Below are 11,644 nucleotides of genomic sequence, written 5' to 3'. Positions count from 1 at the left end.
TACAAGTGTGTGGGGCCAGTTAAACCCTTCTGGTCCTGGAGTGGCTTGCAGTCAGGCTGGGAAAGCAAGGGATATCAGTGACTTGACCTGACCCTTGAGTGGACTGCGGGAGGTAGGGGTGCGGGCTGAACCTGAATGGCCCCACAGAAGCAGGATGGATGGCAGAATGGGGGTGTTGTGAGGCCAAGGAGCATGGGAGGCACTGGCTGAGGCCACGTAGGCTTTGAGCTGCTGGTGAGGCAGCTGGGTGGGTGAGCTAGAGGCATAAGGGTCACCTGCTGAGGGAGCTGTGCCTGTTGCAGTGGCCACGCCAGGAGTGCTAGAGACACTGAGGATCCAGGACCCCATTAGCCTGGCCCTGAGATGCTGGGGGATTGGAGGTTCATGCTGGCTGGGGCCTCAGGGTTGGCAGTAGAGTGGGCCCAGCCCTAGAGTGGCACACACAGCAAGTGGTTTGCTGAGGAAACTGGGTTGATTGCCAAAGTCAGCTATCCCTTGAGCAGCAGCAGGGTGGTGGAGCTGGCAGGCTAGAGGCATGTCTGATGCTTGCCAGTCAAGGTTGACCCTGGAGTAAATGGCAAGCAGGGCATCAGCATGTGCTTTCTGGGACCCCAGAGACCCAGGAGAATGGGACTGGCCCCAGAGAGGCTGGTTTGCAATCGGTCATGTGAGGGAGAGGTCACTTGCTGAGCCACCTGGCCCTGGAGCAGTGTAAAGGCCAATGGAATGTGCGCATCTGAGATTCCTGGTGCCAGGCAGCTGATCTTTACTGGCCCTGGATCAACTGGCATGTGGCCTTGTGTGTAGGAGGTGCCACTGGAGCCTGTGTGGCTCTGAAGGGACAGTCAGGCAGCAGGGTGCCATGCTGTGGTGTGGAGTGTCTGGCTGAGCATACCTGGCCATGGAGCAGCCTGCAAGCATCCAGGTAGATGGACTTGAGAGTCAGGGCTCATTGGCCAAGCCAGCCTGTGCCTCTTGAGGTGGCCACAGTGGGAGTGCTGGAGATGTGGTTGGCTCACGGCAAGTGAACCTGGCTCTGGAGTGCCATGCAGAGTGGTCAGGTGTGCCAGCTGGAACTGTAGGGACATCAGGAGAAGTGGCCTGGCCGTAGAGAGGCATGCAGCTGAGCAGTCAGCTGAGGGGGTGGGGTGGCTGGCCAACACCAACTGCCCTGGGGCAGCAGCAGAGTGGCATCCCTGCCAAGCTAAAGGTGTTCCTGCCAACAGCTCACCAAGCCTGAACCTAGAGCACCAAGCCAGATGGCAGGCAGGTGTGCTTCATGTCTGGGGCCTGTTGGCCAAGCTGGCCTGGCACTGTAGGACTGGAAGGCTGGGGATGTGGTGGCTGCCGCCAAAGAAGGTATAGCCCTGTGGCAGCAAATGGGGCATGCAGTGGGCTTACACAATGTGCAGGGGCACTGGCAAGCCAGACTAGCCCTGGAGCAGGCAGCAGGTTTCTGTGGGAGCTGGGTAGGTGTGGGTTGCTTGAGAAGCCCACCTTGCCCTACTGCAGTGAATATGGGAGGCTGTGGCCTGAGGCTAGTGGAATGCCAGCTGAGCTCTAGTGGCTTTGGAGAGGCTGGTAGACAACCTGGAGTGTGGGAGGCCCTGCCAAAACCACTTTGGCCCTTTATTGCCAGGCAGAGTGGCAGCATGTGTGTGTTGTGGGGCAGGGGATTCAGGTCCTGTGGGCTGGTGCTCAGAGTTGCCATAAGAAAGCACCACACTACAGTGCCTAGTGGGCCAGCAGCTTGCTGAGGAAGCAGGGTTGAGAGTGCAGGAGGCCCCACAAGAACTCTTTTGGCCCTGGAACTGCAGGCATGGCAATGTGTGTGCATGCTCTGGGGCAGGGGATTCAGTTTGTGTGGGCTGGTGCTGCAGGTGGCCATCAGAACAGACCCAGCCCTACAGAGCCCACTGGGGAGCAGTCTGTTGAGGATGAATTATCAGGGTGAGAAGATGGAGAAGAAAAGATCAGTCTGAAAATGATAATGCGCTGTCAATGAAGAAATAATAGATGATACTATTCATTCCAAGTATATCTACTAATATTGACTTCTTTTGGTCAATATCTATTATTAGGTATTAGTAATCTATATACTAGTATTAGTAATATATATAATGATATGATATGATATAATATAATATACAAATATACATTAGTAGAACTAATAGATCTAATATATTAGTAGATCTGCTAATATTGACAAGCACTTGGTGGGCACTGGAGGGATGGCCAGGACTTCCTCAGGGCCTGACGAAAGCGTGGTCTTCATCCAGTCAGCAGGGAAGTGTGGGGTCTGCCTAGAGCAGGGAGGGAAGCTGGGGTCTGAGGCAGCATCGCCTGGGATGCCAGGTAGGGAGGGCTGAGGTGAAGTGAGACTGCTTTTGGATTGGCTTAGACGCGCCAGCAGGGGTGGTGCAGGTGGTCGGTTCTGTGTCCCAGGTGGTGAATGAACTCAGTCATACAGGAGGTGGCTGCAGGAAGCACAAATATGTTCCTTGGGTAGCGGTTCCTGAGGAGGCAGCAGTGAAGACAAAGTGCAGAGAGCAGGTGGCAGTGCTGTGCAGGTCTGTTCTAGCTCAGTGGGACAGAAGAACAGCCCCGTGGGTGCTTGTGGAGACGTGCAGGGAGGCGGCAGCAGTGTGAGGTGAGGGCCTCCATCAGCAGGAGAGAAGTGCAGGTCAGTGTTGGCAGCAAAGTTAAGCACAGGATGAAGCCCAAATCTGAGGTGTGGGTGTGTGGATGGCACATGTGGAGATGGAGCCCAGATCTGAGGTGTGGGTGTGTAGATAGCACACGTGGGGATGGAGCCCAGATCCGAGGTGTGGGTGTGTAGATAGCACACGTGGGGATGGTGCCATGATCTGAGGTGTGGGTGTGTGGATAGCACACGTGGGGATGGAGCCCAGATCCGAGGTGCGGGTGTGTGGATAGCACACGTGGGGATGGTGCCATGATCCGAGGTGTGGGTGTGTGGATAGCACACGTGGGGATGGAGCCCAGATCCGAGGTGTGGGTTGTGTGGAGAGCACACACAGAGGTGAAGTCCAGACCCAGGTGGGACAATGGACAAGCTCCTGTTCTGAGAGGCTACAGCACGGCTGTCCAGGAGCAGCAATCCTGGATCTCCGCTGTGTGTGGGTGTGCATTGGCAGCAGAGATGAAGCAGCATCCAGTGCAGAGCATTGATGGTTTCTGTCTCAACTCCAGTAGCTGTGCCTCCTTCCTCCTGCTGAGTTAACCTCCTTGGAGGGGAAGTCAGGGGATTGGGAAGGCAGTGAAAAGATTTGCCCTCCTGTGAGTTATGGGGCAAACAGTGCAGCCCTCCAGGCCTGGGGCTGGTACCTAGAGCTGGCTGCAGCTAGAGTTAGGAGCCAGGGAGTGGATTGTGTGTCAAAACCTGGTGGGTAGACCTGGGAGGAAAAACATGTTGTTGGCTGAGGGAAAAACAGGAGGTCTGGATTTAGAGTTTGGGGAAGAAAGAGCAGGTTTGGCGTGCAGTGTTCAGTGTGAAGGGTTTGGAGGGAACCCTTGGGGAATTAGGTGCCATGGAGGAGCCAGGGACACCTAATGCTTGGGTACTGGAAGCTGAGAGCAGGTAATGTGTGTGTCTCCTGAGGGGAGAGAGAAAAGGTTATAACAGGTGAACGGGTATGGTTGTTAGAGCAGTGAAGGCCCAGGATTGTTAGCCTTGCCATGGGATCAGGGGGAAAAAACCATACTCAAAGTGGCAGGAAAGGAGAATTTTGTGGGGACAGAGCATTTGAAGGACCTGTTTATTTTCTGGGTCTTCTTGATTTAATCTTGGTAGGCTTTATACATGTGTATATGTATGTATATATATGTGTGAGTGTGTATCTATACATATGTGTGTATGTATACATATCTATGTATATATATTTAGGAATGTATCCATTTCTCTCGGATTTTCCATTTTCTTCATTCTATTTTCCTATGACCCTTTGTATTTCAATGATGTCTTAATCTACCCTTTTATATTTTATTTAGTGATTATTTATGTGTTTGAAAGGAAGAGTTGCGGAGGGAGGGAGACAGAGGTAAGTCCCTGGCCCTCGCTGAGCCATCGCCCGCTGATTTCCTTGGTGTCTTAAGCAGGGAGCTGGATCAGAGGTCGGGCAGCTGAGTGTTTAACTCTTGTCCAGATGGGATGCTGGCATGGCTTAACTTACTGCACACCTAACACAAGACAGGTAATGTCTCTTATTTTTCTTCCTCTTGATTTGGGCTTTGGTTTGTTCCGTGTCTACATCTTGGAGGTGCATAGTTGTAACTTCGAATTTGAGATATCACTCTTTTTGTGTGCCCATTTAATACCGCCAATCTCCCTCTTAATTCTGATTTAGCTGTATCCTGCTGGTTTTTTGCTATGTTGTGTTTTCATTTTCATTTATTTCAAGAAAGTTTTTTATGTCCTTTCAATTTGTTCAATGACCAGTTGCTCATTTAGTAGCGTATCGTTTAACTCTCAGGTATTTGTGAGTGTCCAGTTCTTGTTGATGTCAAGCTTTATTTCTTACTGGTCTAAGTAGGTACATAGTGTTTCTTCTATCTTTTATTTGCTGAGACTTGATTTGTGCCCTGTTACCTGATCTGTCATAGAAAAGGTTCTGTGTGCTGGTGAGCAGAATGTGTATATGCCACTCCATTCTCTTCTGGCTTGTAGAGTTTCCTGTGAGAGGTCTTCTGTTAGTTTAATTTACAGTCCTTTATATTTCAGTTGATTTTTTTCACGTGCATATTTAAGAATCTTATGTTCAATTGAAGAGAGCTTGATTATCATGTGTCTTGGTGAAGATTGCTTTTAGGCAAGCCTGTTGGGAGTTCTGTGCCCCTCCTGGATGTTGTTTCCCAATTCTTTCTCTAGATTAGGGAAATTTTCCCATATTATTTCATTAAATATATTTGTAAACCCAGTTTCTTTTTCTGCACCTTCTGGGAGTCCCATAACTCTTATTATTTGGCCTTTTAATAGTGTCTTTCAATTCTTGAATACTTTTTTTTGCCTGATCTAGCTCTGCTCTCAGCTTTTGTTTGTTTCGCCCTGGTGACAGGAAACATCTTCTAATTTTGAGATTCTTTCTTCTGCTTGCTTCATTGTATTTTGGAGACTCTCCATTGTACTTTTTTTAATTATTATTTTTAATTCATTAATTACATTGTATTATGTGACACAGTTACATAGATACTTGGGTTCTCCCCACCCCTCCCCAAACCCTCCCACCATGGTGGATTCCTCCACCTTGTTGCATAACCACAGCTCAAGTTCAGTTGAGATTCCCCCATTGCAAGCATATACCAAACATAGAGTCCAGCATCTTATTGTCCAGTCAAGTTCAATGGCTTCTTAGGTATACCCTCTCTAGTCTGAAGACAGAGCCAGCAGAGTATCATCCCAGTCAATTAAAAGCTCCAACATGCCACCAGCAAAAATTTACATCATTATGGAATTAATTAACATAGTAATGAGTAACCAGTATGTTAAAAGTAAATGCGAGTTCTTAACCACCTTCTGTGACCACCTCATTGACATTTCAATTTTAGTTTATACACAACATATAACATACATAACATGTACTTTTAATTTGCTCCACTATGTTCTTCATTTCTAATATATCAGCATTCATTTGATTCATTTCCTGTGACATATTCCTTGAATTCCTTGAATGCCTACTTTATGTGCTTCTTGTTGATAAGAAGCTGTATGACAAAGAGTTTTGAATTCTGTGTCCCCAATTTTCTCACTGTCTTCCTGAGTTAACTCTGAGGTCAGCAGAGAGTTTTGCTCTTTTGCAGGGGAGTCTTCAGTAATATTCACTGCGCCGGTGTCTCTTCTTTTGCTCTTGGTCATTGTTATCAGATTCTTCTCCTTCTGGTTAGCAGATTCTTCTCCTTGGGGCAGGTTTCTAAGCTCTGTCACCCACAGCTCTACATGATAAGATTTTACTTATTGCAGTTGGTACATGGCTTTTTGTTGGCAGTCATTAGTGTTGATCCCTCCCGCGAGTTCCAGGTCTAGGTTCTTATGTTAGATTTCCACTATGGTCTCCATAGCCTCAACTCTTGGCTCACCAGTCTCCACCCCCTGTGATACCATGCAGAGGCTTCATCATTGTCTGTACAACCTTTCTTCCAGTTCCATTTGGAGCAGGTCCCAGGATTAGGGGAGATACCCCCAAACAGCTAGGTTGTTGGTGGCGCTGATCTTTCCAGAACCTGTTGGCCATTAGGTCTGGGTGCCACATGGACCTATTTTGACCCATACAATGCCACAGTTAGTATTATTTTCCTGTGGGACCAGTGCAATGCACTGAGCTCCGCGAGTTCTTGCTGAGCTCAGTGCATGAGCAGTTCACTGTTGTCCCCTGCAGTCTTAAATTCTTTGCCACACTGTAAGAAATGACATCTGATGTGCCACTACTGACTTCTTGATCTGATGGCCATCAGGTCTGAGAGCTACCCAGACCTGTAGGATGCCACGTTATTGCAGTACACTGAGTCAGAAATGAATTCACTCTCAGCTCAGTGCATGCACAGTACTGTCCATAGCCCTTGTTTGCTTAAACAAAATGGCACCTGATATGGCTCTAGGGGGCAGATGGGGTTGTGAAATCCACCCTGTTCCCACAATGCCGGTCTGTGTTCTGCAGCTCTGTCTCTGCTTCTGGTCCAATTAAATGGACCAGCAGGAGAGGCAGTTCTTTGTCTGGGTTCACCTCCTGAGTTCCTGGTGACAGTCCCTTCCCACATGGTTGCTGCTGGGTTTCGGCTGCCAGTGGCGTTCAGTCACCACAACTACACAGTGTTGTCTCCGCTGCTTTCCTGTGTCTGTCAGTCTCCAGGTACCCCTCTACTATTGTTCTGTTCTCTCCTGTTTCCTCTAATGTGCCCTGTCTGGTTCACACTGGACAGTATTTCTCTGTCTGTTTAAATGTGTCCTTACCCTATTCCGCTATCTTGATTCTCACAAATGAAGTTTTTATTGTGTCTCCTTGAGGGCCCCTCCTGTCCAGTTTTCTATTAGTCCCTGGGGGAATGAGATGTGTGTCCAGTGTGCCCTGAGGTCTGAAACTGAGTCCAGACCTTGGTTTCTGTGGTGTCCATGTCCTACAGAAGGAGACGATTGGACTCAGCCTACATTTGAAAACCCAGAACATGGGAAGTAGACTGAATGCGTCTGAGTTTGGTTTCTGCAGGGCAAACGAGGCAGCCTGGGGAGAAGATCCCAAGTGCCAGATTCCTGGATCCCACCTTCCAAGGTGCTGTGCGAAAGCAGTGTTTCAGTGGCATGCTGGACTGGAGCCTCTGTGCCCTAGGTCAGTTGCAGGGCACATGAGGATGAAGCACAGTGAACACTGGCAGGTGAAAACTCTGGATCAAGTCTCCACAGCCGTCCCTTGGAGTAGGATGGCTCCTGCAGGGTAATGATCAGGTGGATCCTTGTATGAAGTGCTGTTTGGGTGTGCAGTGCCTGAGCTCAGTAAAGCTTGTCCAAAGCCACGGATCAAGCTGTTCACTTTCAGAGGCATGTGAATGTGTTTTGGGGAGAGAATATAGGGGCTGTGATCGGGTTGGCACCCCATGGCAAGAATCTTTGGTTTACAAGCCTTTGCTTTCCTGCTATTTCTGGTTATCATGTGCCTATTGGGAAAGATTGGTGGCACAGACCACAGTATGTTCTAGTCCTCAGATGTTCTAACTATCATCTAATTGCTTGTTCTGACTCCTGGTTCTTAAAATTTTTCTGTATTTGGAGCTGCTTTAATTTTACAGGTAGGAAGCTCACCCTGTAGTGCTCCTATTTCCTGGTCTGCTGCTTTGATGTGCAGGTGCTGCTGGGCTAACTAAAATTTCCATGACTTGAAATGCCTTCAGTGTCCTGATATGGTTAGTGATGTCTCCTTTTGCTTACAGATACCCACTGGTCTCCCTGCACTTTCTGAGGTGGAGACTGCTTTGATTGCAGTGGTGCACCACCTGGGTTCCAGTGATATTCACAGGTAGAAGCATGTGCACAGAAGTCTTCACCTGCCTCGATTCCTGGTTGGTGCACAGCAGTATGTAGCACTAATGAATATCTCATAAGAAGGCAGCAAGGGCCCGGCGCTGTGGCCTAGCAGCTAAAGTCCTCACCTTTAACGTGCCGGGGTCCCATATGGGCACTGGTTCTAATCCCAGCAGCCCCACTTCCCATCCAGCTCCCTGCTTGTGGCCTGGGAAGGTAGTCGAGGACGGCCCAAAGCCTTGGCACCCTGCACCCACATAGGAAACCTGGAGGAAGTTCCTGGCTCCTGGCTTCAGATTGGCACAGCGCCAGCCATTGCAGTCACTTGGGGAGTGAATCATCAGTCAGAAGATCTTCCTGTCTGTCTCTCCTCATCTCTGTATATCTGACTTTCTAATAAAAATAAATAAATATTTTTTTTAAAAAAGCCAGCAAAAGCTTGGTTTGGTTCAGTTCCATTCTGACTTGAAGGAAAATGACAAGTTTTTTCTTTTAGAAGAGTTCTGGGTTTACGTGAGCAGATAGTGCAGAGAATTCTGGCATATCCCACCCTTGCCTCAATGTTGTCTTTGCATCATGGTGGATGAACCAGAGTGGATGCATTGCTCTTGACTAGAGCTTAGTGCAAGTGGCTTAGCAGGGCTTTGTCAGATTGGTAATTTCCCCAACAGGTTTTCACAGTCAGTGACTTGACTTCCCACACTCCTGACAGTGTCATTCACAGAAATTTTTTGTGACATTTATAATCCCTTCTTTGATGGTCTGTGTTATTTTATTATTTTTTTTTTAGGAAGTCCTCAGCAGTGGGCAGGTTCCTCAGATCTTTTTGTTAGAAGTCTTAAACCAAATTTGGGAAGTCTAAAGACTCTGTCTTGATTTTCTTTAAGATTTATTTATTTTTGTTAGGCAGATTGGGTTTACACAGTGAAGGAGATACAGAAAGATCTTCCAAACTGCTGATTCATTCATCATATGGCTGCAGTTGCCAGAGCTGAGCTGAGCTGAGCTGAGCTGAAGCAGGAGCTAGGAGCCTCTTCTGAATCTTCCACATACGCGCAGGGTCCCAAGTCCTTGGACCATGCTCCATTGCTTTTCCAGGCCAAAAGCAGGGAGCTGGATGGGAAGCAGCGGGGCTGCCAGGATTAGAACCGGGGCCCAAATGGGATCCTGATGTGTGCAAGGCAAAGACTTTATGTGCTAGGCTACTGTGCCAGCCCATGTTGGTGGATTTTATTAGCTAGTATATTGTTGAGGATCTTTGTACTTTGCATCTGTGTTCAAAAGACATATTGTTGTGTATTTCCCTTTCTTTTTTCTCTATCTCTTTTTTGGTTTGGTTTTGAATGCTGATCTAGGAGGATAGCCTCCATTTAACTTCTTTTTATTAGAACTTTTAAAAATCTATGTAATAATACAGTTCCATAAGCTGTGGCCTTTAGTTTCCTCTCCTCAAATTCCCTGCCCTGATTGAATTTTCCTATATTGTTTTAGTGTAGTTGTTCAAAAAGTCATAAGTTCAACATTCTGCTATTTAATTTATCCTGACAGTATAGTAATAATGTCAGATAGTCCAGCATCCTATTGTCAACATACATTTTTACAGATTTTTTTTGCTGAATTTTTATTTTAAGCATTTGAATTTGATGGTACAATTTCATGGAGACTGGGAGTTCCCTTTCCCCCAAATCCCACTCCCCGACTGATTTTCCTCATGTTGCCTCAATAGTATAGTCCTTCATAAGGAATCATCATTCCATCAGTCTGTTATTGAAGTGTTCCCTGACATTGCTGGTACAGACAATGCCAGACAGTCCAACATCCCATTGTTTACACATTTCCAGCAATTTCATTGGGAGTCCATGTTTGATTGGGAAGCAAGGATGCATGTTCCATCGTATCCCCACATCTGGGTATGATAGCCTGTATTACTCCATCACCATACATCCCCTTAAATGAGAAGCCACGAAATAAGGTCAACAACTGACCTTTCACATGTCTGTGAGTCATTTGAATATATTCTTTTGAAAAATGTCTGTTCATTTCCTTTGCCCATTTTTAACAGGTTTTTTTTTTTCCTTCCCTGGATTTCTGAAGCTCTTTATAAATTCTGGGTATTAGTCCCCTATCACTTGTGAAGTGTGCAAAAAATTTCTCCCATTCTGTTGGTTGCTTCTTCACTTTTTAAATTGTTTCCTTTTCTTTACAGAAGCTTTTTAGTTTGATGTAGTCCGATGTTTTCATTTTGGCCTTGACTGCCTGTACTTTTGTCATCTATTCTATTTTTTAAGGTTTATTTTATTTTATTTGAAAGTCAGATCTACAGAGAAGAGATAGAGAAGAAGATCTTCCATGCATCGATTCACTTCCCAAGTGACCAAAGACTGGAGCTAAGCCAATCAAAGGCCCAGGAGTCAGAAAACTCTTCTGGAACATTCACGTGGGTACAGGGTCCTAAGACCTTGGTCTGTCCTCCACTGTTTTCCCAAGCCACAAGCAGGGAGCTGGATGGGAAGCAGAGCTGTCAGATTGGATCCAGTGCCCATATGGAATTCAGATATGTGCAAGGCGAGGATTTTAGCCACTAAGCTATCATGCCAGGCCTTTGGTGTCTTTTCTAAGAAATCTTTCCCCATTCCTGTTTCTTGGAGAGTGCTTCCTATATTTTCCTTTAACCGTGTGCTGGTTTCTGAGTGCAGATCTCAGTCTTTGATCCATTTAGAGCTGATTTTTGCACAGTGTGACAGTGCGGGTCTTGCTTCTTAATTCTGTGAGCTGCTATCCAGTTGTACCAACAGCATTTGCTGAATGGACCTGGCTTTTTCCCTGGATTGTTTCAGTTTTTTTTTCAAAGTTCTTTTGAGGTATTTCATCAGTCTCTAAATTTTCACATTCTATTATTGACATGTTCCTTTAGAGGAGTTATGTCGTCTCTTTCTTTCTTGTCTTTCTACATTTGTAGGCATTTGTGGAAAGAGTTGTTTTTCTCCATTTCTGGTTTTAAAAAATTATTTCATTCATATAAACAGAACAAATGCTGCAGATGTCACAGCACAGTTTCAGAAGCGTCATGATACTTTCTCCATGACCCTCCTTCTGTGTTCTCCTTCCTCCCTCCAACTCTTTTCTTTCACAGGTTTTTAGAATGGCATACTTTGAGTTCACTTCTCAATATGGTATACTACTCTCAACAACTAGAAAATAGAAAACAAAACCAAGGTAAGAACCTAATGTTCTTTAGGAGTGTAGATAAAGGCTGAGTTTTCAATGTCCATCTCACTTCTCCATTTTTAAAAAGATTTGTTTGCTTTTGTTGGGAAAGCAGATTTGCAGAGAGGAGAGACAGAAAGATCTATCTGCTGATTTGTGAGGCTGTGGAAAACAAGAAAATAAAGTTAAGTTAATGGCGAAAATATGTAGGAGTTAAAAGATAACGTTAGGTGTTTATAGAGATGAAGGTCAAGGGATATCATTAAAGAAGGGATAGTTTTAAAGGTTCATTTCATTTTATTAGAAAGATATTCAAAGAGGACGAGAAACAGAAAGAAAGATCTTCCATCCATTGATTCATCTCCCATGCAGCCCCAACGCCTGAAACAGAGCCAATCTGAAGCCAGGATC

Source organism: Ochotona princeps, chromosome 15 (genome assembly GCF_030435755.1).
Source record: "Ochotona princeps isolate mOchPri1 chromosome 15, mOchPri1.hap1, whole genome shotgun sequence".
NCBI lineage: Eukaryota > Metazoa > Chordata > Mammalia > Lagomorpha > Ochotonidae > Ochotona > Ochotona princeps.
Note: the sequence above shows the minus strand (reverse complement) of the source record.